This window comes from Sciurus vulgaris (genome assembly GCF_902686455.1).
Source record: "Sciurus vulgaris genome assembly, chromosome: 17".
Lineage (NCBI taxonomy): Eukaryota > Metazoa > Chordata > Mammalia > Rodentia > Sciuridae > Sciurus > Sciurus vulgaris.
In genome coordinates this window covers 23,376,035-23,402,266 of record NC_136478.1, presented here as the reverse complement: position 1 = coordinate 23,402,266, position 26,232 = coordinate 23,376,035, and the positions used below count along the sequence as shown (strand labels likewise).

At 36.3% G+C, this 26,232-nt stretch overlaps 1 protein-coding gene and 1 pseudogene across 8 annotated transcripts in view; one reads left to right on the top strand and one right to left on the bottom strand.

The window, feature by feature from the left end:
- CDH8 (cadherin 8) overlaps positions 1–26,232 on the bottom strand; it is a 350,895-nt gene that overhangs the window by 262,097 nt on the left and 62,566 nt on the right. The window lies entirely within an intron of this gene.
- LOC306648173 (small ribosomal subunit protein uS5-like) overlaps positions 15,163–26,232 on the top strand; it is a 39,154-nt pseudogene continuing 28,084 nt past the window's right edge. The window contains exon 1 of the transcript XR_013766941.1: positions 15,163–26,226. The product of XR_013766941.1 is annotated as a small ribosomal subunit protein uS5-like (transcript). The remainder of the gene's footprint in view (positions 26,227–26,232) is intronic.

Genomic DNA, 26,232 nt, shown 5'->3' with positions numbered 1-26,232 from the left:
CAGTCACCAAATTTCTACAATACTTGGGGACCCACAGAGTGGACTTTTTCAAGTCCAGGTGATTTTAATGTATCCACAGGGTTGATAACAACTGTTTGGCTGCTGTTCTATAAAACAGTGCCTTTCAAGTGTACTTTTAACTGATGCCCTTATATATATGAAACTTTGAAACCTGGACCTACACAGTTAAGAAAAACTTGGGGATAAATAACGAGAGAGGAGTGCAGCATGTTTTGTGCCACTAGACGGAGTGTGGATTTGTTCATAAGGACAGAAAAATAAACACTAAAGGAAAATTGCTAGGAAATACTCAGGTTTGTTTTTCACGGGAAAAAAATCAGATTGACAAATTTGATATACAGCTCGCTAAAGAGATGAGGAGTCCTCAAGTGGAACATTGGTAATCAGAGGTATAATCTGGGTACTGTCTGTTCCTTCCTTCTCACTTTCCTCAGACCCTGGAAAATCTGCAGGCACCAAAGGGGTTCCAGCAATTTGTAGTTAATATTTTTAAAGAATAAAAAAATTAAAGCAGTGCAATATATAAATTTGCTCCCAAATATCATCTATTTCCAAATCATAGCTAATGAATGAGATTTATTCACAATATCTATAAAGAGAAATGGACATGGTTTCCAAAGTGATCAGGCATTAGGAATAAACTTAAATATCTATGAAGTGAACTGTTCACCTCCCTAAATGAACAACAACCAAAAAAAAAAAGAAAATACTTTTTATAGAGAGCAACTGAACCCAGGAATCCTCAGTCAGAAGCTAAATATCTAATTGTGTTTCATTCTTCCATCAAGGGCACACCTGTTCTTAATTGCTTTCTTTGTTTCTATTTATATTTTTAGCCTGCAGAAGCACTGGGAAGATTAATTACAGCAGTTAATGCTTCCATTTGAAAGGAGATGATACCCTATAAGTACTAAATATTATTAAATTTAATGGAATTAAATTGCTTTAAGAGAGATAAATGGTACTATTCAGTATTTCATTGATGCCCTGACAAACCACAACACCTCATGTTGAGTGATCAAGATAAAGTAATGAATTTTTTTCAAATCCCCAAATTGTACGTAAAATTATTTCATTGAGTGTATATCCTGCAGATTCCTAATCTATCTAATGCCTCAGTAACTATGGACGAGTTGATGAGAAATGAATTAATTACTGTTATCCCAAATGGGACCCATTTTACAGTACATATGATTTCTATGAAATTTCCAGTCATTTCAGAATTAAAGTAGTTAATTCTGGAGAAAGAATACCAGAAAAATCTCAAGTATTCACTCTTCACAGTTAGATATTAATGAGAAGCCCCTGCATTCCACTCCCTGTTGGAATCCCTCAATGCCTAAGATATGTGTATCTTCTTGTTTTGTTTTACTCGACATTATATAGAAATGGAGGCCCTACATTTTTACATGTCTAAAAATTGCAAATATATCTCCTAAATGTTAGTGTTAGTAAATTATAACATATAAGAAATATTAAAATGTAAGGTGCAAAATAAAAAATCTAAGATAATAGCAAATACTTAAGCTTGAATAAAAAATGAAGTGTGTCTAACTGGTAATTTCTATTTTGACAGTCATAACTGAGAAAAAAAAAACCTCAAATGTCCAAAGACCATCATCTTCAAAAGATTTTCAGCCCTGGGAGATTTTCATGGAAAAGAGAAAGTACTGAACTAAGGTATAGCTACAGTAGACTGCTTGTGCTTCATGTTTGTCTGCTGTGCGACATTATCAACCTCTCTGTTATTCAGCACGATCAGCTGAAAATGGAAGGATGCCCATTCAGATCTCATGGGGCTAGTTGTGAAGAACAAATGAGATCATCAATGAAAACTGTTCATCATCATGCCAGTTATTTAGTAAGCACTAGTAAATTTAGTCATTATACTAATACATGGAGTTTTCCTGTGTGGACACATCCTTTAGGAAAAAGAAAGCCAAGTAAGATGAAGAAATCAACAAAGGCTTATGGGGCTGAGACACTTTTCTCTTCTTCTGATTCCAAGTTTCCCAGTTCCTAGAGGTGATGCTATTTATCAAATATTGAATGCTCTTTAGATTTGTGTATCAACACAGATGTCAGTATCGAATACAGAAAGATGAGGCTGTATTAAAAAAGTTCAATTTGTTAGAACAATTAAACTCATTTCTAATTAGAATTAGGCTTCACATTTCCATTTGGGAAATATTTGCAAACAAAATATGGCGTCCTTACCTTGAATAGGAAAAAAGATTATCGTTACCTAATTTAAAAAAAGAAAAAGAAAAAAAAAAAGATTTCTGGATATTCCAGACTTATCTACTTATCTGTAGATATAATTCAAAATTCAAAATAAATTAGATTTGATTTCTCCTACTAAACAGATTTTATTGACAGCTAAATTTTATTTATGCCATCATTGGGTAAATTTTCATCAGGTGACTTTTACTCTGATGTTTGAAGAACCCAGCCACTTATTTCATAACATGACATTATAATTTATTGGCCTTCCAATTAAAAACATAATTTATCCATAACCTTCAAGTTTATTATTTATATTGCACCTTCCTAGGAGCTAATAAATCATTTGTAATTGACTATAATACCTAAAAGCTAAATATCAAGCCCTACTATAATCTGAAAATGATGTGCTATGCAAATAGATCTGACTCTCCTGACACACATAAAGTTACAGAAAAGGGTGAAGGTCTAGCAATTTCTAGAAAGACGTGAAACAATATCGTAAATAGCTGTCACTAACTGAATATGTGCCATTGCCAGGGATAAAGCGTTATTTTCACATTGCATAGATAAGAAATGGAGACTCAAAGAGTTTAATAAGTTTGTCCAAGAGACCATCGGCTTAAAGTGATGAGACAAGGATTCAATTTAGAAAGGTTTTGCTCACAAAGGACGACCCTCCTCCCAAACTCAAACTTTCATCTGCATTCCAGTCTTAGCATACCTCCACGTCATCCATTTTAACAGATCACAACTAATAAATATCAAAGAGAAAACTACAAGTCAGTCTTTGGACTATATTTCTCAGATAGTACATAGATGATTTTATGGAAATGGAGAATATAACAAAAATAATACTTCTAATTCTTATCTCCTTTTACCTTTTTCATGTCAAATGCTGCATATTGACATGAATGAATCATCACCCAGTGAGCCATACTGTGGTTCCTTGACCCATCTCATACTTATTTGCACATTTAGGTTCTTATCACTGACCTGAATTAGCTTCTAAATATGTGTGCTCCTTGCCAGGGCCAGAGTTTACAGCCTTGCTAGGAAGAACTGTGTTAAGGGACTGTCTTATCTCTGTGAAGGGCATAAAACAGAAGCTCCTTAAATCCTTAACAGCTTTCTGGACCTGATGTAACCAGTAAACAGTGTGAACTCAATAGCAACTTCTTAGCCAGGAGATGCCATACAGGACACCCTAAGAGATGTTCTCTTCCCTGTCTTTTTTCATCCTTGAAGAATTGCAGATCGGGTTTTAGGACGCTAGATCTTAGTGACAGGAGAAATACGTGCAAAATGAAATCATAAAAATAATAATAGCAGCAAAACTAGTAATAAGAAAAATTTGGAAGATATGGAACTCAAAAGTAACTTCATTAAATTTGTACCATTTAAAATGAACACAAATCACATAAGTTGAAACTGAAACAAAAATATTCTGTGATTTCATAATGTAATACTGTTTTTAAATAACTATTTCATAATCCACAAGAAAAATAAACAATTAAACAAATTGCATTCATCTTTGGTCCTCATTTTATTCATGTGCAGACTTAAAAGATGGTTTCAACTATCTGGTGAAATTTCCAGAGAGGTGACCTAGAAATGTAACTAATAGTCTTTTTTCTTCCATTTTTTTGGAAGTTAAGATTTCTTCAAAGAGTGTCTTCAAACAACTCTCTCTTTGACCCAAAATGATCTAAATTAAAATAATGAAAAACAAGTGAAACAGTCATATTCTCCTTGAAGTACATATTTTTTTTATTTCTAGAACATTTTACTTTCCATTATTTTCTGATTCAATTATCTCTCATACTCTTAGTCTCTCCTCTGATGAAACAATCCTTTCTTTTGCAGAACACAAAAGGTTGGAGTCCTTTCCAGCAGTGTCCTCAAACTTCTCTATTTACACATTTCCTTAAAAGACCTTATTCTATCTTATCTCAGAATCCATGATTCAAAGATCCATATGTTCAAAGCATGACCTTCTCCTAGATTCCAAAACTCTTATATCCAAAATTTTGCTTGAGATGTTCACATGAACATTCAAAAGAAGCCTCAATGTTAGCATAACCTAGGTAGAACTCTGAATCCCTGAGTTCACTTCTCTACATAAATTCTGTACTTCTTTAAAGCAGTAATACTATCTACCCAATAATGCAAAGCAAAAATCTAGCAGTCCTCTTGACCCCTTCTCACAAATACATGTTCAAATTGTAAGTAGTATTGACTTAGCCTCTAAAAGTATCCCTAAGTTATCCTGTTTTCTCATCTCCACCTACCTACACTCTCAAAACAGCAAAATATCTTATCTTCCCTGGCCTTCATAAGAATTACTTAAATGTTTTATTTCTCTATTTTTATCTCACTCATATTCATTCTACACACTACAACCTGAGTGATCATTTTTGAAATTTTAAAGAAAGAACCATGTTATGGCTCCAAGCTAGACAACTATTTGGTACCTATCTATCACATTTAGCAAATAAACTAAGTTCCATATCCTGACCCAGGAGGACTGATGATACCTGACCCTAATCTTACACTCCAGTTCTACTCATACAACTTACCTCCTAGCTCACACCTATCCAGCTATCCTGGGTTTTTTTCTGCTTCTCTATTTGCCTTTTGAAGTCACATGCATTAATTCCCCTCTCCATGGTTGGTAATCATTCTAACCTTAGCATAAGAAGGTGAAATTTATTTTGATTTCAAATAATTTTCAAATTTTTTTATCAAATTTATTTTGATTTCAGACAAGATTTCAGACAAGATTTTCCACACATTCCAAACTAATAACCCAGTCCTTATAGATCATATTACTGTCTCATCTTTTTTTTTTAATTTTCTTACTTCATGGCCTCAAATACTAGAACATGAAATGCAAAGGAATAGAAGAGTAAAAGCCTAGAATATGAAATCCAAAAGAAGAGTAGAAGTCTAGAACATAAAATTCCAAAGAATAGAAGCTTTTCTACTGTGCTTCAGTACAAAGAGTAACTTGCTGCTGATATTCAGGGTCTGAGTGGACTGCAAGAAAGAACAAATGAGAACAAACAAGGCAGTACCAAAATGGGTTTTCATCCATTTAGATGCTAGGTATTTGACAAGCTAAACATTCATGGATGTGTTTTATCCTTCTTTGGTTGAGTTTGGAATTCTGAATAGGTGAGTGCTATTCAATTTTATGTCAAAATGATAGGGAGATTTTATTCAATAATTATTCTCTGCATCATCAAAACCTAGTTGCTCACATGACCACCAAATAATCCCTCGGTACCTTTGCCTGAGACTTGAGTCTATTCAAATATATAAAATATTAAACAGAAGGTTTTAATTTTTTGAATGAATGTATATTCTATTTTCTGTATGGATGACTTGGAAAATATAAATATAACTGGGACATAACACCTTTTCTCATACCTCTTAAATCTAATGAGGATGGTAGAACAATAAGTGGAAAACTTATTCTGTGCTATGTTGAGCGAAATTATTTTATGGGATGATATCGTGGAGCCCAGAGGCTAAATATCAAAGACTTCCTATGGAGCAATATAAGAAGTGGGTGAGAACAAAGAGGGAAAGACTCAAGGACAGTGTCAATCAAGGATGGGAGTTAATTTACCAAAGCCTGTGAAAGAAAGCTCTAAGTAGACAGAAGTGCAGAGCGGATGTAAACGGCATGGCTTAATGGAAGAGGACACATGCTCTGAGATCAGGCAGAACAGTGTTACTTCCAGCTTCTCTATGTATGACTTACGTGTCTTTGGGCAAATTACCAATTATCTCCTCCTACAGAAGAAAATAATGGAGGCTTGAAGGGCATTGCTTGTCTCTTCATTGGGCATTGTGGTAGAAAACACGTGATGCCACCATTTCTAAGCACATGAATGCCCAGTAAATTTTGTAACACTCAGTTGAGAAGTATGGAGTGACAGGAAGTGAATTAAAGGGATAGACAGGAGCCAAATTATAGTGTTTGAATGTTGTCAGGGAATATGTACTTCTTGCTGGCTTTAGATTAAGATACTTTTAACAAAAAAAATAAATCTCTATTTTAAGGGTGCTCAGGTGTTCCTTTCTAAACACTAGGAAGGTGACATTGTTCTTTTGACACACAGCACAATGGTTTTAAATACTAACTTTATTGATTTTTGAGCTATATCACCTTACCCAAATGATTTAATCTTTCACTTATTTCCCTTTTCAAAGCAGGAATAATATTGGTGACTGACTTATTAGGTTGTTTTAAGAATTAAATTAAATGGTTGCAAATCATTTATATTTGAAAAGATATTGCTATTAATAAGTTCAAAAGAAATAGAAGCAAGGTGCCAGGCACAGTTCTGGTTTGCTCATTTACTAAACAAGGTTTTACAAGTCCAAGGATATGTGTCAGTAATGTGAACACAAAAATTAAAGTAAAAACTAAATATGTTTACATGGAATAGTATATATTTATTAAAGTCCCTCATCACTTTACAATGAAGATGTGCCGAGCAATGTGTCCTTAGGCAATTTTGTCCTGCAAACTTCATATAGCATACCCACATGTGTATTGATAGTATAGGTCAATCGCTTGAAGTAGTTTCTTGATTGCCTCAAGAAATGTGATAAGCCTAACATGTACGAGTTGCTGCCTATGTAACAGGAAATGCTATTTTACAGCAAACTTTTTTTAATAAGTAGGAGTATATTCTGAAGTAATGATAAAAAGCATAGTGTAGTAAATGCGCAAACCTTTAGCATTGTCATTTTTATCATTGTCAATATAAACACTGTAATTAATTACATGTCTTATGCTTGCATAGGACTGGCAGCAACATAGGTTCCATTACATCAGCATCAACAAAAAAATGCACTAGAACATTACAGGGGCTATTATATCATTAGTCAAGAGGAATTTTTCAGCTCTAGATAATCTTGGAGGACCACTGATGTACACTGACTGACATCATTGACTGTTGACTGAAATGACATCATGTGATACATGATCATATACAAACGCGCTCTCTCTCTCTCTCTCTCTCTCTCTCTCTCTCTCACCATAATTTCCTACTAATAATATAGGGAACACAAAAGAAAACATGGCTCTAAATCTCAATCTAGGAGACTCAAAGATGGAGCACACCATTGAACAAGCAAACTTAATGCTATAGCAAATTGGGCACTATCCTTTAGTGTAGGCTGAGCCTGGCCATTAGAGCTTGAAAGTGGGGAGAACATTTGGCCTTTGAGCCTGACACTACCACATTTCAAGTCTGATTCCTAAAAACTGTGTGCTATTAGCAATTTTTTTCAACTTCCAGAGTCTCTTTTAAATTGTTTTTAAAGAAGAAATGAGATTACCTATCAGGCAGGTCCTTGCAAAGATTAAATGCAATTATAGGTGATAAATGTGCTCTTTGTCTATAGAGTTTGCATCTGAAATGGATGGATGCAAAGTCAAATAGTCTTTAAAAATGGTTGTGACAGCTCAGGCAGAGACAACCCAGAGTCCCACCAGATCAGTGGTACCTAAGAGCCAATCTCCTTTTGTGCCTAGATGCATGATAAAGGATTCGAGTTTATCCACCCCACTATGTCATCCCTCTCACCCCCAAAGGTTACCTAAAATCATAGGCAAAGCCCAAGACTGGGAGCATTCCTACTCAAAGGTTAGCTGCAAATTCTAAGTTTGTTTAAGAGTTAAGAACTTGACAAGGAAGGACAGAGAAGGGCAGACAGTTGAGGGGAACTCACACCTTCTTTGAGAAATCCAAACCTAGGGAGTCATCTGTAAAGGCTGAGAGATTAGCTTCAAGGAAAATAGCTATTCCAAGACACTGAGGAGAAATTAGAAACGACCAGCTGGTGTGAATCAAGAGAAATATGTTGGTAAAAGGTGGTGGTGCAAGCTGTTTACAGAGAGCTAGTCTTTCTAACAGCTTTCTCAGGCATAGAATTTTTTTTTTTTTTTTTTTGGTTTTGTTTTGTTTCATTATTTCCTCCTATTTTTCCTCTAAACTCTTTGAAAAGCTATAGAAGGAATGACTGCAAAATGTGAAAAGAAAACGTGGCAGAATCAAAGGAAGCTTTGTGATTTCCCTTCACTTTAATAAGTAACAGGCAGATGGGTTTCAGCACATTTAAAATCATTGCCTGCAAAAGAGTGAAGTCCACTTTCCTACTTGCAAATTTCTACTCCCTCCTGCCCACCCCAATATCCCACTTGTACACATGAACACCTATTCATATGTGTTCATTTGCACACACATACACACACAGGAAATCTGAACTACATTCACTGTTTTGGAGAAAACTACCAGGGATTCTCTCTAGTGGCAACTTTGCTTCTTCTTGCCTAAGATCTCTCAGAAAACTATACAACTGAAGACTCCCCCAAAAGTATGAACAAGACAGAGGATTGATTTTCTATTTCTGTTAAGTGCAAGTTATATCTAAAAGTAATTGTAGACACTACATGAATTGAAGATTGCATGTCCTTCATGACGCCTAGAAGAATTCTAAAAGAAGCATTACTTTTTACACCTGTATATACAGGATTCCTGGAGAGACAATTTAGGGGAAAATAAAAGAAACGAATTTCAGAACCAGGCATGTCAAGACTTGAGCTGGAAGCTTCCAAAGCTGATGTTGCAGAAGCTTCTCCTTTCTCTTTGGAGATAGGGAGGTATTATCATTCTTATGTAAGGCTAGGAAACTCATGTTTGAGAGGTACAAAGTCTTGAGTATACATAAGTGTTTAAAACATAGCCATTTTATTCCACCTGTTTGCTCACATTAGTTCTCATGATTTGAAAGTAAGATGCAATATAGAGAGAACAGGCTTATTCTGAGGTTCAATTGCATAAAGTAACTTGCCCAGGTAGGCACAGTTTATACAGTTATCTGCAGGTTCTAGGTCTCTACAATTTGAACTCTTCATAATGTTTGCTGGATTGAAAGGCAATGCTATTTTCTGGGTTTACACAGAATAATATTATGCATAGAATTTATGGAGCAAAAGAGAAAAATGATCAAATATTCAGGTAGAATCTAGAATTAGACTGTATGGTAACTAGGATTGACTAAGTCTAAGTTACATATTCCTTGTGTAAGTATTCAACCCTCCTATTTAATTGGTGAAAGATTTCACAATAACATCAAGCAGTATATTTCCACTAATTTACCTGATATTATCTTGCTAAGGGGTTTTAAATGTTATTTTGTTTTTCTAAAGCCAAGAATTTCAAGACTGCTCCAAAAAAGTATCATTATGATTTCCCATACGCAAATATTATTGTACATATTGTTTCTAAATTGAAGTATATTTGACTTAAGATTGGGTATGGTTATTAATACAATGATTATGAGGAAATAAGGCAAATAGGATTTTTCTATAATGCAATAAAATATTTCTTACATGAAAATAGTTTGAATAAAAATTTAATTAAATGTGTCAAGAAAAATGCTAAACATTCTCCAAGCACATATTTTTGTACCATTCGGGGATAGTGTCAGTTTTTTCCATTCATGCAGATTCCTCAAATACACATCAAGTTCTTATCGTTTGCCAAAGGAGTTACCCCCAGGGACAATGAACAATGCAGGATGCCTGCCTTCAAGGAGGTCTCATTCTAGGCTGAGTTCTCTCTTCCTGGATTATATGTGTCAATGGAGAATAAAAATGGGCTAGAATTCAAGTTTCAGATACTGTAAATCTACAGGAAAGTGTAACACATTTTTTTCTTTCAATGAAGTAACACACTCCTTTTCAGACTTAATATATGAATGCGAGGTTTTTCTCTCATTCGACATGTTTCTTTCAATTCATTCTTTAAGAAGCTCCATTCATTATTCCAGAATATTGTAAGCTATGCCTATGAATAAAATAAATGTTAAACAGTGTTAAAATGCATTTAAATTTCAACATAAAAATGTTGGTCAATTTACAGAGCTGTTGGGGCTCCAAGCATAAATAGTGAGTGAATGCCTCAAGGAGATGAAAATAATCTAAGGACATGCTGGTCTGATGAAATTTATATCCATACAGTGAGACAGGCAGGCAAAATGTGTGGTCAAGAGCACAGGACTCCTTATCACATGCAGTTAACTGTCTCCATTAAATCTCTCCATCCCTACCTCTGCCCTGATTATCAAGTCATTAAGAACCTCACATTGATAATGGCATCATAATGAGAAAACCAAATGAAAATCAATCAATCAATCACTAATTGCAAACTAGACTAGACTTGATGACCCTAAATGTGAGAAGCTGTCTGAATGCAGCAGCTTCTGTAAAGAAAAACACAACAGAAGAGGGAGATACAAATGTTCCCATGTTCTGATGAATCTCATGGCTATCTACTGGTAAATCCATTGTAAGTTGAAAATACTATTAAGTTGAGAACACATTCATGTAAAGCACCAAACATCTTGGCTTAGCAGCACAGTATGCTGTCGTCTTGAATATTTACTCATGTCATTACATGCCAGAGAGCTGTAGCCCACTACCTAAAGCCCAGCATTGCCAGAGAATATCATTCCACGTTTCACTAGCCCTGAAAAAGATCAAAATTCAAAATTGGAAGTACCATTTTTACTGAACGCATAGCACTTTCACGCCTTCCTAAATTGAAAAAAAAAACCACAAATGGAATCATCGTAAGTGATAGACCATCTGTATTAAGATATGAACAAAAGGGGTGACTAAAGCCTGCCTGTACAAATTAGCTTCTGAGGATTTCTGATCCCTGGCTTTTCTTTTGTTATAAAGCTATAAAAAAAAAAAAAAAACATGAAAATGGAAAAAATATACAAAAAGTGTTTAAAACAATTAAAACTCACAGTGAGCGAGTATCTGTGTAATAGATTCACTATCTATTTATTACTCATGGAATACTTTTTACTGGGTAACCAGAATAAACTAAAGTTCCAAGTGGTGCAGATGGTGACCAATGATGATCCAATAATAAATACTAAATGCTTACCTTTTACTCCTCTCGAGAATAAGCTAATGATATTCTAATTGTTCAGTATAAAATATTTTAAAGATCATCTTTTCCCCTATTTTTATTCTGACTGTACTTGACCAAAATAGAAACTGACTGAAAAGCTCTTCCTTTCAAATTACATGGCCAAGGCTGGTATCAAAGGGGAAAGAAGTATACTCCTCCCACTGAGGAGAGGGTGAGGAAACACATGAGCAGTTTTCAAAGTCATTGCATGTAGCAAATGTGATCAAATGTCTTGCAGAAATATAACCTACTATGTCAATCTTCTCCCCATCCCTTGGTTGCATATACACAATACAGGTCAGCATGATAAAACTTGTGATTAGGATTTATATTTAAAAAAATAAAATATAATATAATTATCTTGTGAGTATTGTGGTCAACATTGGGAAACTCTCACATGGCATCATTTAGTACCTTCTGGGGCGCACTTAGGTAAAGGTGACAGTTAAGACATCTTAAATCCTAAGAGCCACAGCATTACTCTGGTATTTGCTCTTTCCCTGGTTTCATACAGTATGTGTAGCCCTGAATAATCCTGAAATCAAGACAGCTAGGGACCTGTAAATGAGGTTGTACAGCAAAATTATTGATAAAGCACTTGCTGTCTGTAAAAGGTAAGCGCAATACACTCCCTAGTAACTGATACAGGTTGTAATACAGAAGGCAAGGCTTTTTGATCTCAAATGGATTTTTTTTTCCCCCTCTCTGACTTCTCTGTTAGAGATGGAGCTTGAGATAAGACAGGGAGCAGGATATTTTTAGCTGAGAAGCAGATCTTCTTAAGCAAGATACCTTTAGGGAAATACTGCCTGTGGATATTAGATTATACACTATTTAGCAAATGTACATATGAGTTCAATACTTGTTTGGTGAGTGAATCAGTGTTGAGAAGATTAAATGATGTGAGTGCAGAGTAACATAGGAGATATGACTGAGCATCTATCCCACCTATTGCCTCTGATTAAAATGGCTTAGTAACAAAAATGACAGTATCAAGAAATACAATGTCAGGTAGATATGGTGGACCTTGCTTGTAATTTCAGCTACCTAGGAGGTTGAGGCAAGGGAATCACAAGTTCAAGGCCAGCAAGGGCAACTCAGAAAGATACCCTCACAAAATATAAAATAAAATTTAAAACAGGTCTGGGGAAGTAGTTCAGTGGTGAAACACTCACCTGGCACACACACGACTTGGGTTCAATCACCAGAAGTGCAAAAAAACAAAAGACATCCAGAAAACACAGTGTCAAGGTATGAGTCTACTTTGTTTCGCCTTTCTTTAAAAAAATTGAATAACAAAACATCTACTCCATTTCTCATTTTCCTCCCCATAACCAGCTGAAGTCTCACTTCTTCATGTTCTTTATATGTTAATTCACTATGACTTCCTATTTCAGTCTTTGGATAATATTAATAATAATAATAATAATAATAAATAGTAGATTTATTGGAATGGATGCTTCTTTTTTGCCAGACCTTATACTGGGCAATATACACAGATTTCATTTAATCCTCCCAGTACGCCTAGGAGAGCCCATATTGTGTTCTTTCCATACATGAGAATTGTGGAACTCAGAGTTCCGTAAGCTGTGCTACATCATTTATCTCCTGTGAAAACTCCAGAATTTCAAATCAAAGGTCTGGCTCACCCTTTCCTTAGAGCCTCACATTTTACTGCACTGAAGCTAAAATTCTAAGAGCACTTGTGAACCACAGCTATCCTTCCTTTAATGGCAGCACTTTTATAGGGTGTTAACAATTCCTATCATGCCTATCTTTCCTCCTTTTCTCCTTACTCATTTGAAGGGATATAATGTCTGAATAAGTTACTGTACTATGCAACAGAATACTGCAAATCCTCACGAAAAGAAAATGCATTTTCAATTTAATAATGAAAGTCGGTGGGAAAATGGGATTTGCTTCACAGGAATTTGCCAACTTTGCTGGAATTCACTCATTGTATAAGCTAGTAGAAACCTTTGATGTGGAAAGAAATAGAATAAACCCCAAATCAATTACAGAACATTATTAGACATCTTGAAGGCCATTTCCATGTTTTCCTGCTCATCTGTGTAGCTCCCAAAGCAGATATCTTAGGAGCTGATATTCACTACTTTTCTATGAAAATAGAATGGTTGTTTTCCTTGAGATTTTTTGAAAAGTACCACTCTTTATTAATGGGAGTTAAAATAATAAGTAAACTATACTAATTTTTTCTGATAGTTTATTATATAATAATAAAATACCAGCTGAAGAATACCAAAAGGGGATTCCACCCATCAATTAATTTGAAAATAAATATATTTTGAGCTCTTTTGCTGTGTTAGGTAGGGGCTGAGGATATAATGGTGAATATCAAGAAAAAAATTCTAAATGTTATTATTTCATGTGGGAAACAGATTTATGGTTTTATTTTTGGCACTTATGCTGCTAAGCATCATAAAAGATAAGTATTAGAATGAATGAAGAAATTTTGCTTCTTGGAGAGATGTCAGGAAAGGGCTCTCGAATGAAGTAAATATTAAACAGACTTGCAAGAAAGCAGGGAGTTGGTTGTTTGCTGAGATGGCAGAGGAGGTGAATGTAAGATAGAGAAAAGAACTCACGCAAAAGCCCTGGGAAGCAACCCACATAAAAGTCAAGAAATGAATTGAGGCCGGATCTGGGCTTGCAAATACTGTTGAAGCGAGTTTATGTTCTGCAGAGGGCTGACGAAATAGGGAGGGGCAAAATTATACCATGTCTATTGAGGATCTGCTGGATTTTATCTCCTTTAAACAATGAAAAATATTCACATTTAATGTCCTGAATGTTCACAAATCAACTCATATCACTTTTATGATTCAGCTCACAAATTGGGTAGAGAAGTAAATATATCAAACAGATCATTTAGAATATCTTTGCAATAACTAATGAGATAATTATTTGGATCCTCCTACAGTCTGAGTGTTTATGTCTCCCTAAAACTCCTGTTGAAATTCTAATTCTCATTAGAAGGTGGATTATTGGAAGCAATTATGTTACGAAGGCAGAGCCCTCATTGAATGAGATTAGTAACATTAAAAAAGAAGACTGACAGAGATTGTTACCCCTTCTACCATGTGAGGACATAGCCAGAAGGGTCAAGAACACATCATCTGTGAACAAGGAATCCAGTCTTCTCTAGGTGCTAAAACTTTGGGATTTTATCCTGGACTTCCTAGCCTCCAGAACTGTTGGAAACAAATCTTTTTTACAAGAGGTTCAGGTTATGATATTTTATTTTATTTGCTACAGCAGTTAATAACAGACTAAAACCTCAAGAACAAGTAGGAAAGAGTTAAGAGAATGGAGATGACATATTTAGAATATATAGTCTCCATAGAGCAGAACAGGGCTTCTCCTGATTCTACTTTCACGTCCACCTCCATGATACCTTCCTAACTAAAGCATTATTGATTTTACTTGTTTCTCTTCACATATATTTTTTAAATTTATCATATTGTCATTAATGGAGATATTGGTGCCATATAATGTAGAAAACCATAAAAACAGATACATTGAAAGTGAAAGTAATATATAAATACTAGCTCTAATATCATTAAAGCTTTGAGCCCTAAGATCAATTCTCTTTTGTTTAAGAAAAAAAATCTGTGTTGGTAGATATTATGTGTTAAGAACATGCTGTGATACATATAAAGATTTTCTCCCTCGAGTGTCAAAGGATTTAGAACTAAATATAGAATAACTGTGACCCAAAGATTTAATTTTGTTTAATGTTATGCAGAACAACCTCATAAAATCATTTCAATTAGTGTTCTTCTTTTCGAATGGATACATTACGAAGTGTGGAGACCAATGAGAAGAGTCTTCCACCAGGCTGAAATCTCACTACGAAGTTGGTTGTCCAGTTCTCATCTATACAAAATGGAGAACTGACGAACAGAAGACTAGGTATGGTGTTTATCTTTTCCAGTTACATGGCAATTTCTCTAGTTCTATGCTAACAGTAATTTTAACAGAGTGTTCTCTATGAGAACAAAGACTGAACCTAAAACATCTTTGCATCCCTAGTACTTAGTACTAAACTCAACTCATGATAAATTCTCATAGTAAGTAATTAGCAGAAAAAAATATTTTTGAAAATCTATTCATATACATATAATTATTTGATGGCTGGAAACTCAACCCAAATCATTAACTGTATATAAAGTTAAACCATAATAATGTATACATCAATAAATAAAAACGCTGCTTAGTGGTAATGATATTAAAAGATAATACATAATAAACTACTACTAGCTCATTGTATTTCAACAATATTTCTCTAAAGTAGATACTGGCTCCATTTCCCAGAAGAAGAAGTGAAACAGAGTGAAGGAAATAATGACCAAGGCCTTAGACCTAGTAAATATATGTGAAATGGACTTCTACCTCCTAAAGACCATGCTATCCTCCACTACAGAACACTGATACTCATGTAACTAAAGGGTCTCTCACTTTTTGATTCAGATGTCCTAAAAACTGATAGAGACAAATTTCACCTGTTCTGTCATTCTTTATTTTTCTTTTTTTTTTTCTTTTGCCAAATCATAGGGAAGATTTTGCCATCATGTTTAAAGGTGGTCGCAAAAAATTGTAAATGTCTTTGAATATAAGAGTCCTAGCAGTAAGGATGTTTCTAATATTCAATAAGAAAACAAACCATCTCCATCTGATTCCTAGTATCCTATAAACAGGGATCTTATAAGGTTCTGGAGATTTCAGATTTATTGGTCTCTCTCTATGGCAGATGCTTAAATACTAGAAATGGCACTTCACCTGTAAATGTTCCAATATTCACAGTCCTGTTATCACAATTGCCATGTGAGAAAGAGTAAATAGAGCAATGGGCTATCCCACATTTAAACCAATTGGTATATTTGAGTCCTTTATTAAGGGAATTCAAAGTGCTTTATTTACATTAAAATCATTAAGCTTAAGAATAACTGTACCCAATCACTTAAATTAACTGTATAAGTGTTCAAATAAGAGAAAAAAAATTAAACTGTTTAACTTTCTCTAATATAAATAGACATGTATAATTTAATAGAGTAAAAACAGACCTTGAAAACCAAGCACCCCCACTCTCATCTTAACTATAAATAAATATACACCAGTGTCAAAAATAATAGATTTGTTTTGATTGCATTACCTGGAAGTGTGCATTTCATAACAGAGGAGTTGCTTATTTGTTTCTTTTTTCTTTTTTGTTAAGCAGGCATGGCTGTCTGAAAAAGCAGAAACCTCACATGGCAAAATGTAAGGTAAACTTAAAGAAAATGTCTGCAATTGTCTCACATAACCACTAGGCTCCAATAAAATTCATCTTGGAAAAGGGATGAAGAGGTAAATTTATATCGTGTTTTATTATATTCTTTAATGTTATCTAATTTCCAAACAGCAGAACTAAGGTAATGCAAATCCTATTTTATGAGGGCAAATTAAGCCTAGTTTGCATAAGCATAAAGCTGTATCTATTTTTACAGTAAAAATACCAAGTCCCTGAATAGTATTTTTATGATGCTGCTTAACAAGTTTGTACTTCCTTGGCAAGAAGATGTTATTTTACTTCTCAAGTATAAAACAGAAAGGAAAAAAATAATAAAATAAAAAAACAAAATGAAAATAAAAAAACTAAGTAAAATGCTCAATTCTCTGCAATGCATTCCAATTGAAATAGCGTTTTTATTGGTATTGATTTTCTTCACCCTGCGCCCACAGAGATGGACTTGAAGTACTTCAGGCAGGAGGTCCAGCCTGCAAGGGGTTTGGAGGGTCCTTAAAGCTGACATTACATGATTAGTTGCATTCTCTCCAATCCACTTTCATCCTCCTTGTGGTCAAAACAGTCCATGTTCCTAGGTCAGTCCTTGTGCAAATAAATTTGAAGTGGTCAGTGCATGCATTTAATACCAAGTGAGTGCTTTGTTGAGAACATTAGGTGTACCTGGGTAATTTAGTATTTCTAACTGATTTTCAGAGTAGATTAGGTGTTAATGTAATACTGCTTGGCAAATCATTCCAACAGAAGCAGGTTAGTGGAAGTGGTTATATATTCAAAATTAGGTTTTGGCCAATTGATTCTTAATTATACAATCAGAGACTCAAGAGATCAAAGTTAATAGTCCTTTCTCCTCCCCTCAGACACACACACTCACACACACACAGACACACACACACACACCTTGAAAGATTCTAGTCACTCCCTCTCAGGAATCAAAGCATATCCTGGCAGTATTTGTCTAAGAATAAAGCTTCAAATGTCTAAGCAAGACCACCTACAGTCTATCTGATTGTTCCCTTCAAGAAAGCCAGAAAGAATGTCGATTTAAAAGCCCCAAGCAGTAGCTAAGTGTAGTTTAAAAGGAACACATTGCAAACCCTCCTCCTCTGTCAGCTTCACCATTTCTGTGAAAAAGAACACCAGTTAATGTGACTTCAAGAGGCTCCAAACTATTTAAGTAGTCGTTCAGCTCAGGTACAAAGAGGAGAGGGCAGGATTTAAGGATGAAAATAAAAGGGCCAACCTAAATACATGCAAAGAACTATATAGAGGCTTAAGAACATAGGCATACGTACACTCACGCATGCACAAACATTCATGTGCTCACTTCAGGACACACAGATTTTCTGAACAAGGCGACTTTTCCTGAAACAAATCCTTTGGATTTGCTCTAGTCTCCATGCATGAGACACTTTCTGAATCTTTACGTGACTAGTTTTTCACTCTTCAGGTTCCAGGTTGAATGATATCCTCTCCGCTGACTACAGTACTGAAAGTCATTTCCATTCCTTCTTCATTTATCTTTATCACATCTTTCACTTCACCTTTAAAGCTCAAGAACCTAGCACAGTGTGTGCTTTAAAATAGCATTCAATGTTCAATTAATACCAGGTCTGTTAGAAGGGTAATTCTACTTGAGAAATTGATAATAACATATGCTATAATGTAAATGCAGGTTCACTATATTGCAGGTCGTTCTAAGGACTGAGGATACTATGTAGAAACAGAACATCTTAATGCCTTCAAGAAACTCATGTCTTAGGGGAGAGAAGGAAAAATATACTGACCAAACCATGTCGATGATTAGAGATTGCAAAGTGCAGAGCTTTAAAAAAAAAAAAAAAAAAAAAAAACCTGCAAAGGGGAAGCCAAGTCAGTCCACAAGAGGCAGGGAAATTCCAGAGAACGATGACAGCATAGGTGGATCTTCAGGAACTGAGCTAAATAAAACAATGTTTGGAAGTGCTTTCCAGTCAAAAGAAAAGCATGCGTGCAGACTGCAAGTCATGAGAGTTTGTTGATCTATTTGAAAGTTGAACTCATCTATAAGACTGTTGGGATATGTACAAAAGCAGCTAAACCAGCAGAGTTCTATCAATATAAGAAAGCAATAGTGTTGCATTCATCTGTAACATCAACATGATCCTCAAAATTTAGGTCAACCCTTGTCAATTTGTCAAGGTCTTTTTCCTATCATTGTTATTTTCCTAACATTCTATAGGGAAGGAAAAAAAGTGAAACACAACCCCTGGTATGGACATACTTAAACCTGAATCTGTTTCCCACTTCATGTGCCTACAGTCACCTGTCTGGAAAGAAATAAGCTTGATTCTCAATTCCTTCTCCTGTGACAGGGATTAAAAATAATCCACAAAATATATTAAGAAAGAATCAAAATGCACTTGAAAATATTTGCACAAGAAGAATCACATTCAACAATGCATGGTCATTGTCCTGAAAACATTCCCAATTGTCTATTAAGGTTATCTATTTAGAGTACTGTTTCAGAGATAATGTACTTTTCTACTCAAGAGTGTGAAAATGCAGGTTCTCTCTCATCTGACCCTAACCATTTCCTACCAGCTTCATCTCCAGGGCAATATGCCATTCCTGGACAATAGCCTTAAGGATCATTGAAATCCCCAGACACACATAGCCCTTTCATAGTTTTTCACTTACACACACACATTGCTCATTCTTTCTCCTCTAGATTTTCCTTCCCAAACCAACTCAATTCTCCTTCGTTCCTAAAGTCCTTCTTAGACCACCCCCTCACAGCTTTCACCTCTGAATGAGGTGCTTCCATGCTGAACTTGTGTAAATTACTCACAAAAGAAAGTCCAGAGCCTGTCATAATTACTGATCCTTGTGCCTGGTTGCAAGAGGAGCTACATAACTTGTGGCATCCACTACAAAATGAAATTGTGAGGGGAAATTCATGACAAATATGTCACTTAATTAAGGCACCAAAATATAAAGGATTGTTCTTTTGTTCACCTCTCCTGCTTACATGGATGTTCTGTTGTCCTATTGAACTTCACTTTAAAAATTACTGAGAATTTCAAGACGGTGATGGCAGAACATTAACCCAAGCACAGGGACTTTCTGGGCAACAGAGACCTGTGATGCCCAAACATGTACCAAACATGCCTAAGAAGTCATCCCATGCCCCTAGAATTTGAGTTCATAGGGTATAACGACCAGACCCCCTATACTTCTGTCATTAGCAAAATACCTGTCAATTTATAGGCATTCAGTACAAATGTATTGAATTTTTTTTTCTGAATAATGCTGCATGACATATTGAGCTCATAACCCAGTGCTCAGAAATACTCTAATGTTGAAACCCATACATGATAAATAATTGAAAAATGCGCTTCTCTGGGAAACACCAAATGGCAGATGACGCTGGTGCAGCGAGAGGGCTCGGGGCCCCCGAAATGGGTGGCTGCAGTGGCTTCTGTGGAGGCTGTGGCAGTGGTCTCCGAGGCCGGCTGAGGCCGAGGCCGGGGTTGGGCTGGGGCCGAGGCTCTCGTGGAGGCAAGGCCAAAGACAAGGAGTGGATCCTGGTCACCAAGCTGGGCCACCTAGTTAAGGACATGAAGATCAAGTCCTTGGAGGAGATCTACCTCTTCTCTTTGCCTATCAAGGAGTCTGAGATCATCAACTTCTCCCTGGGGGCCTCACTCAAGGATGAGGTTTAGAAGATCATGCCTGTGCAGAAGCAGACTCCTGCTGACCAGCAGACCAGGTTCAAGGCATTTGTAGTTATCGGGGACTACAATGGTCACGTTGGACTGGGAGTAAAGTGCTCCAAGGAGGTAGCCACTGCTATCCGAGGGCCATCATCCTGGTCAAGTTCTCCATTGATCCTGTGTGGAGAGGTTACTGGGGGAACAAGATTGGCAGGCCCCACACTGTCCCTTGCAAGGTGACTGGACGTTGTGGTTCTGTGCTAGTGCGGCTCATCCCTGCCCCCAGAGGTACTGGCCTGGTCTCAGCCCCTGTGCCCAAGAAGCTGCTGCTGATGGCTGGTATTGATGACTGCTACACTTCTGCCAGGGGCTGCACTGCCACCCTGGGCAACTTCGCTAAGGCCACCTTTGATGCCTCTCCAAGACATACAGCTATTTGACTCTCGATCTCTGGAAAGAAACTGTGTTCACCAAGTCTCCCTATCAGGAATCCACTGACCATCTTGTGAAAACTCACACCAGAGTTTCTGTACAGAGGACCCAGGCTCCAGCTGTGGCTACAACATAAGAGTTTTTATACAAAAAAAAAAATAAAGTGAATGAAACCTGAAAAAAAAAAAATGCATGAATGACCGAATTCTGAGAGTTTCCACTTTTTCATTCAGTTAGTTTATCTTTTTTCCTTCCTCCCCGCCTCCCTTCCCTTCTTTAGCATTAAGGAAGAAGTGGAGTTTTCCTTAACTGACTAGTTCAATCTTTATGGTCAAGCTGAGCTCTGCACTACCTATCACCTTCAAGATCCTTCCAACCTCTTCACCTACTTAAAAGTTATAAGGTGAAAGTTCAGCGGAAATCAGGAGCAAGGCTCTCTGTTCCCACTCATGTCTCCTTAAAGAAGATGGAACGCTCTTTTATAAAAACATGAACTGGACCCCATCATTCTCCCACTAAATCTCTCCAGTGGCAGGGAAACCCCATCAGGTCCTTCCTGGATAAATTCTTTTCTGTGGCTTATGAGGTTCTATCCCTGCTGCTTCCTGTCCCCATGGAACAGACTCCCTTTGGAATTAAGGGCAACTTCCTGATAAGTGTTTTACTGCATCCATATTTCCTCACACTGAGAGTAGAGACTGAAGGTTTATAGACCCGCCCCCATCTAAAGGTGGCTGAGAACCCTAGTACACAACTCTCATAGTCTACATAGGGGTATTTCCTGCCTTTTGTCCCACTCTGCGTTCCCTTCTCTTATGAATGCTTTCTGTGCTTCTGAGTCCCTGAAGATGGAGATTTCAGAAAGGAAGTTTCCCTCTTTCTTCTTCAAAGCTGACTTTGAATAAACCTATTTCTTAAGAGGAGTGGTAAAGCCAATCTCTCCAGAAACACTCTCATTAGCAACATGCCTCATGCAAGGAGCCAACCTGCCTCTCTAGAATCTGAGTTCTTAGGATTTAATAACCATATCTCCTGTATTTTGTTTTCTGTCTGCAGCCAAGAACCTGTTCACATGGTAGGCACTCAATCAAAGTTCATTAATTTTTTTTTTTTTTTTTTTCTGAATAGTGCGGCCTGGTATATGAAGCTGAGGATCTAGTTCAGGGAACTACTTTACAATTGCTTAATTAGAATTTCTTCCTTTGGCTCAGTCCTTCCCAGCTCCTCTCCACCCTGGAGAAAGCCTTTTCAAAGCTTTTTCATTCTCTGTTTACCATCCCTCTGTTCCTTCTTCACAGAGGAATGAATCCCTGTTTACTACTCTTAATTGCCCAACCCTGCTTTCCAGGTTATACCTTCACAAGTTCTGTTATCTTCCATTAGATTTAAATTAACCATTTGCTTCAAATAAAAACTAATGTTAGGTAAGACCTGTCTTGTGCAGATCTACATCTCTGTACCTAGAAACAATGCCTAGCAAATGGTGAAAAATAAGTATCTGTTAAGTTTGTTAAACGTGAGAAAAATGCAAATACCAATTAAATATGTCTCTGTGTGCCCAGGCTTAGCTTTAAATTCTGAATTAAGGAGTCATGGACATGGGGTCTTGTTGGGGAAGGTGGGAGAAGACACAGGAGGATGTTACCATGACTAGGCCACCAGCATTTCCTGTTACACCAGGTGATGCTCAGGATCTGCCCTTGGAGGAGCATGCTGAGCTTACCTCCCACCCAGTTAGTCTTAGGCTGCTGACCTGAAGCAATGATTTTAGTCTGTGGATTTAATGGGCCTTGACTTAACATTGGTGTTTCTCTTCTTTCCTTCCAAAATAGTATGTGTGCTTTTTCTTTTATCTTTGTGACAAAGTATGGCAGGATGTGGCAAAATGGAAAATGGCATAAAATTTTGCAAAATAAAAAATAAGCCTTTCTCCACATCCAAACCCCACAACTCTGCCTGAAGCAATAATTAATAATGTGCTCATGTGCATTTCCCCAGGTATTTTCTACACACATCTATGTTACTGGGCCTACAGCATTTCTTTTCTTTACAGAAATGGGAGAAATAAAGCACAATTATGCAGCAACCTCAATCATTTTTCAATGATGATATTTTGAAAATGAGCCACACACTTGTATTTCTATCATATTAGTATTTCTTGCATGGTGCAGATAAAATTTAATTTTCCTTAAAGAACATCCCTGTTCCCACCATAATTATGAGGTTGATTTCTGAAAAATCAGGGCTTCCTTGTATCTTCCATCTACTCTCTTACTTTGCAAAGATGACTTTTCCCCTAGAGTGAAAAGCAGACTACAAGCAGAAAGAATGAGGTAGCAGACACAAGAGGCTAGCTCCTAGACCCTCCATCTTTGTGTCCCCTCTCTGTCACCATGACCGTCAGAGAAGCAAGGGATCTAAAATGTTGCTGCCTTACTGTTTTTATATCCCTAATATCATCTCTATCATTTTTATTTCTCTTTAAATTTACTTTTATACTCAAATTTATTCTAAAAGAAAACTTGACATCACCACTAAGAACAGAAAACCTATATCTCATGCCATAAATAAATGCAATTCTTAAAGTAAATTCAATGAAAACAAAGTTGTGTTATTAAATTCTATGGAGATGCTGTTGCTAGCCAAAGCACTAAGAAAGAAGAGGCCTCAGGACCAGGGATGTGTTAATTTCTCTTTTGGAAAGAGTTTTGAACTCTCACTAAACAATAGACTAAGACTTTGTTCTCCATTGTGATAAGGACTGAAGGAGAAAGGAAGAGGGACAGCCTTGGGGACAGCTTTGGGAAATCACAAACCACTCCTTTTGTACAGACTTCAAATTGCACAGTTCCTCAATATCCCAGGAATCAAATATACCTGTAATGCTAATTGATTTTTTGTTGTTGTTTCCTTTAATTGAGAATCTTCTAACAAATCAGATGTAAATGAATGCTTAGAAACCCACTTTTAAACTTGTTTAAAGCTTTTCTGTCAAGCTTATCTCTACAGAGCACAAGGCAGCCAATGGTGGCACAATTAAACCCTTGGGCATTTCTCTCTATAAAGTCCTTCAAACCTCACCTATTAACATGAGCACAGGCTTGTGGGGCAAGGATATTTAGCTGTAGTTCTAGCTCCATTCTTCACTGAATGTGTGGCTGTGGGTCTCAGTCTGTCCTTAAATGGATGACGAATCCATCGACTACCCCTCTGCCCTTTCATAGTTCACCGTTGATCAATGCACTCCCCAGGGTAAATACAGGTCTTCCAGACGGACTAATGGCTACCTTTCTTCTTCCACATTACCTCAATGCTTTGTAAAAGATGGATTGCTTTTTTTTTTCTTTGTATGAATTAGATGACAACCCTTTACAAAAAAGAAAAGAAAACTTTGGATTTGCTTTCCTATACAAAAATTAAAATAAAATCTATATTCTTTACTGTGGCCCACTCTGTCCTGCATCATCTACCCTCCACTACAAAAGTCCTCTGCTTCCTCATGTTCTAGTGATTTCCAGTCTTTGTCTACCTCAAGGGCTCAGCTGTATGCTCTTCTTTATGACTAGATGTTTTTCTTCTCCGCTGTCTTTCCTATGACTTTAGGGGTTGAAGTTGGTGACAAAAGTGTTTCAAACACACAAAAAGAGCACATTGATATTCCCTCAAATGATCATTGTCTATGTCTAATTAAATGTTTTAAAAAGTAGTCCATATAGGACCACTTCATTTTAAGTAAGTAAACTTCCTCAAATATTCCCAGTCAGCTCTGCATCCTAATATTTAATTTACTAACATGCTTACATTCTTTTATGGGATACAGGACCAAAGGCAAGTCACCTTTTCCTAAGGGTCAGGACCATAAGATCTATTGAATCTCCAGTGCCCAGCATGAAGGCAGCTATAGAACATTTGTTTTAGACATGTCTGTTAATCATTCCTGACAAAAGTTTGCTTTAAGATTGAGAAAATTCATAAGGGTAACATCTTCTAACTCCAGTATTTACCTACTTGATTTTCTATAAGCCATGACTCTTTAAAGTTTTAAAAAATATATATAAAAGGAGCTCACATAAGGTGATTGTCTCATAAAGGAACTCCTCTTTTTTGCTAGCAAATTTAAATCTATATAAAGAAAAGGGAAAGAATAAAAGCAAGGTCTAAAACAAACAGACACACAAAACCATCCAATGCCCGATTGCCTTCCTGGTAAAACATGCTGACAAGAACAAGGGTGGTGTTAGTGTACTTGGGGGAATGGTGTGACTGCACATTTCCAGCTAGGTGGACTCATTTGCAAGCGGGCACTTTCATGAAAATGGCCCATAACATATGCTAATTCTTTTCATTTGCTCTGGCTCTTTAGCATAACATGTATGGAGAATGCATATTTCTGAATTATCCTTCTGTTTACACCTGAATCCAGACAGCTAATTGTTCTAGTAACACCTTATGGGCTTGATCAAAAATAGAACACTATTAAAGGGTTAGGAAAACTGGCTTCCTGTGATGAGAAGCCATGCTTGCAAGATTTAGAAAGAATTATCAATTCACTAATTTCTATCACAAAACTGTTTATTAGTCCAAACCTCTGTGCTGAAAATGTTACTTTGAAAAGATGGGGTACAACAGTGTGTTGGTCCACATATTTGTATACTACTTTTATAAAGAAATGAGGCAATAGTAAGCTGATAGCAAACCACTCGTATACTGATATATTTTGGCAGTTAAAATAAAAGAGAATTATGTGCTTATTCAGGAGCAGACACACACTTTCTATTTACATAAATATTCAACTATATAATTTATCATCATAGAATCTGTATCCTAATAAAAAGACTAAATAGTGCATTGAGTCCACCATTAAAATTAAGTCAATAGATCAACTATGTTCCAAAATTTAGAAATAAATAATGAGAATTATTAACTTTTAGTACAAAGGTAGAGAGAAGACTAGCATTCTAAAGCAACACCACATTCAAAGTTCTGCACTGGAATCTTTACATGCATTATCTCAGTGATTAATCGGAACAATCCTGAAAACATGTGAAGATACTTTCATTTTAGAGAGAAGGAATCTGAGTCTTAGAAGGGATAAAATTGTAGCTTGGATCATACAGCTAGTAAAAGGTAGACATTCCAAACTATCCCACATGTGGTTAACTTCAAATAGTGCATAGATTTCTTTCTCTTTCCAATATCACATTTCTTTCCAATATGTTAATACTGATAATTAGCAACCAAGTGAGAAATTTCATGCTGTGGTTAAAATATTCATATTACTTGTATCACAGTTGGATTTAAATAAAGACCATGACTTTAAGGCCAGTGGTTCCTTAACTAGAATAAAGGGTACTTTAAGAATAGATATATGCAAATTTCTGTGAACAGTGTCCCTCCCAAGAAAAAAAATATTACCCGTGAATAAGAATTCTCCCACATGAACCAGAAACCATTCTGAGAATGAGAAGCTGGTGGTGGACCCTGAAAGTTTTCCCTCCTCCTTTGGTTTGCTCTTCTTTATTGAGTTGCATGCGTGTTTTCTGTTGCT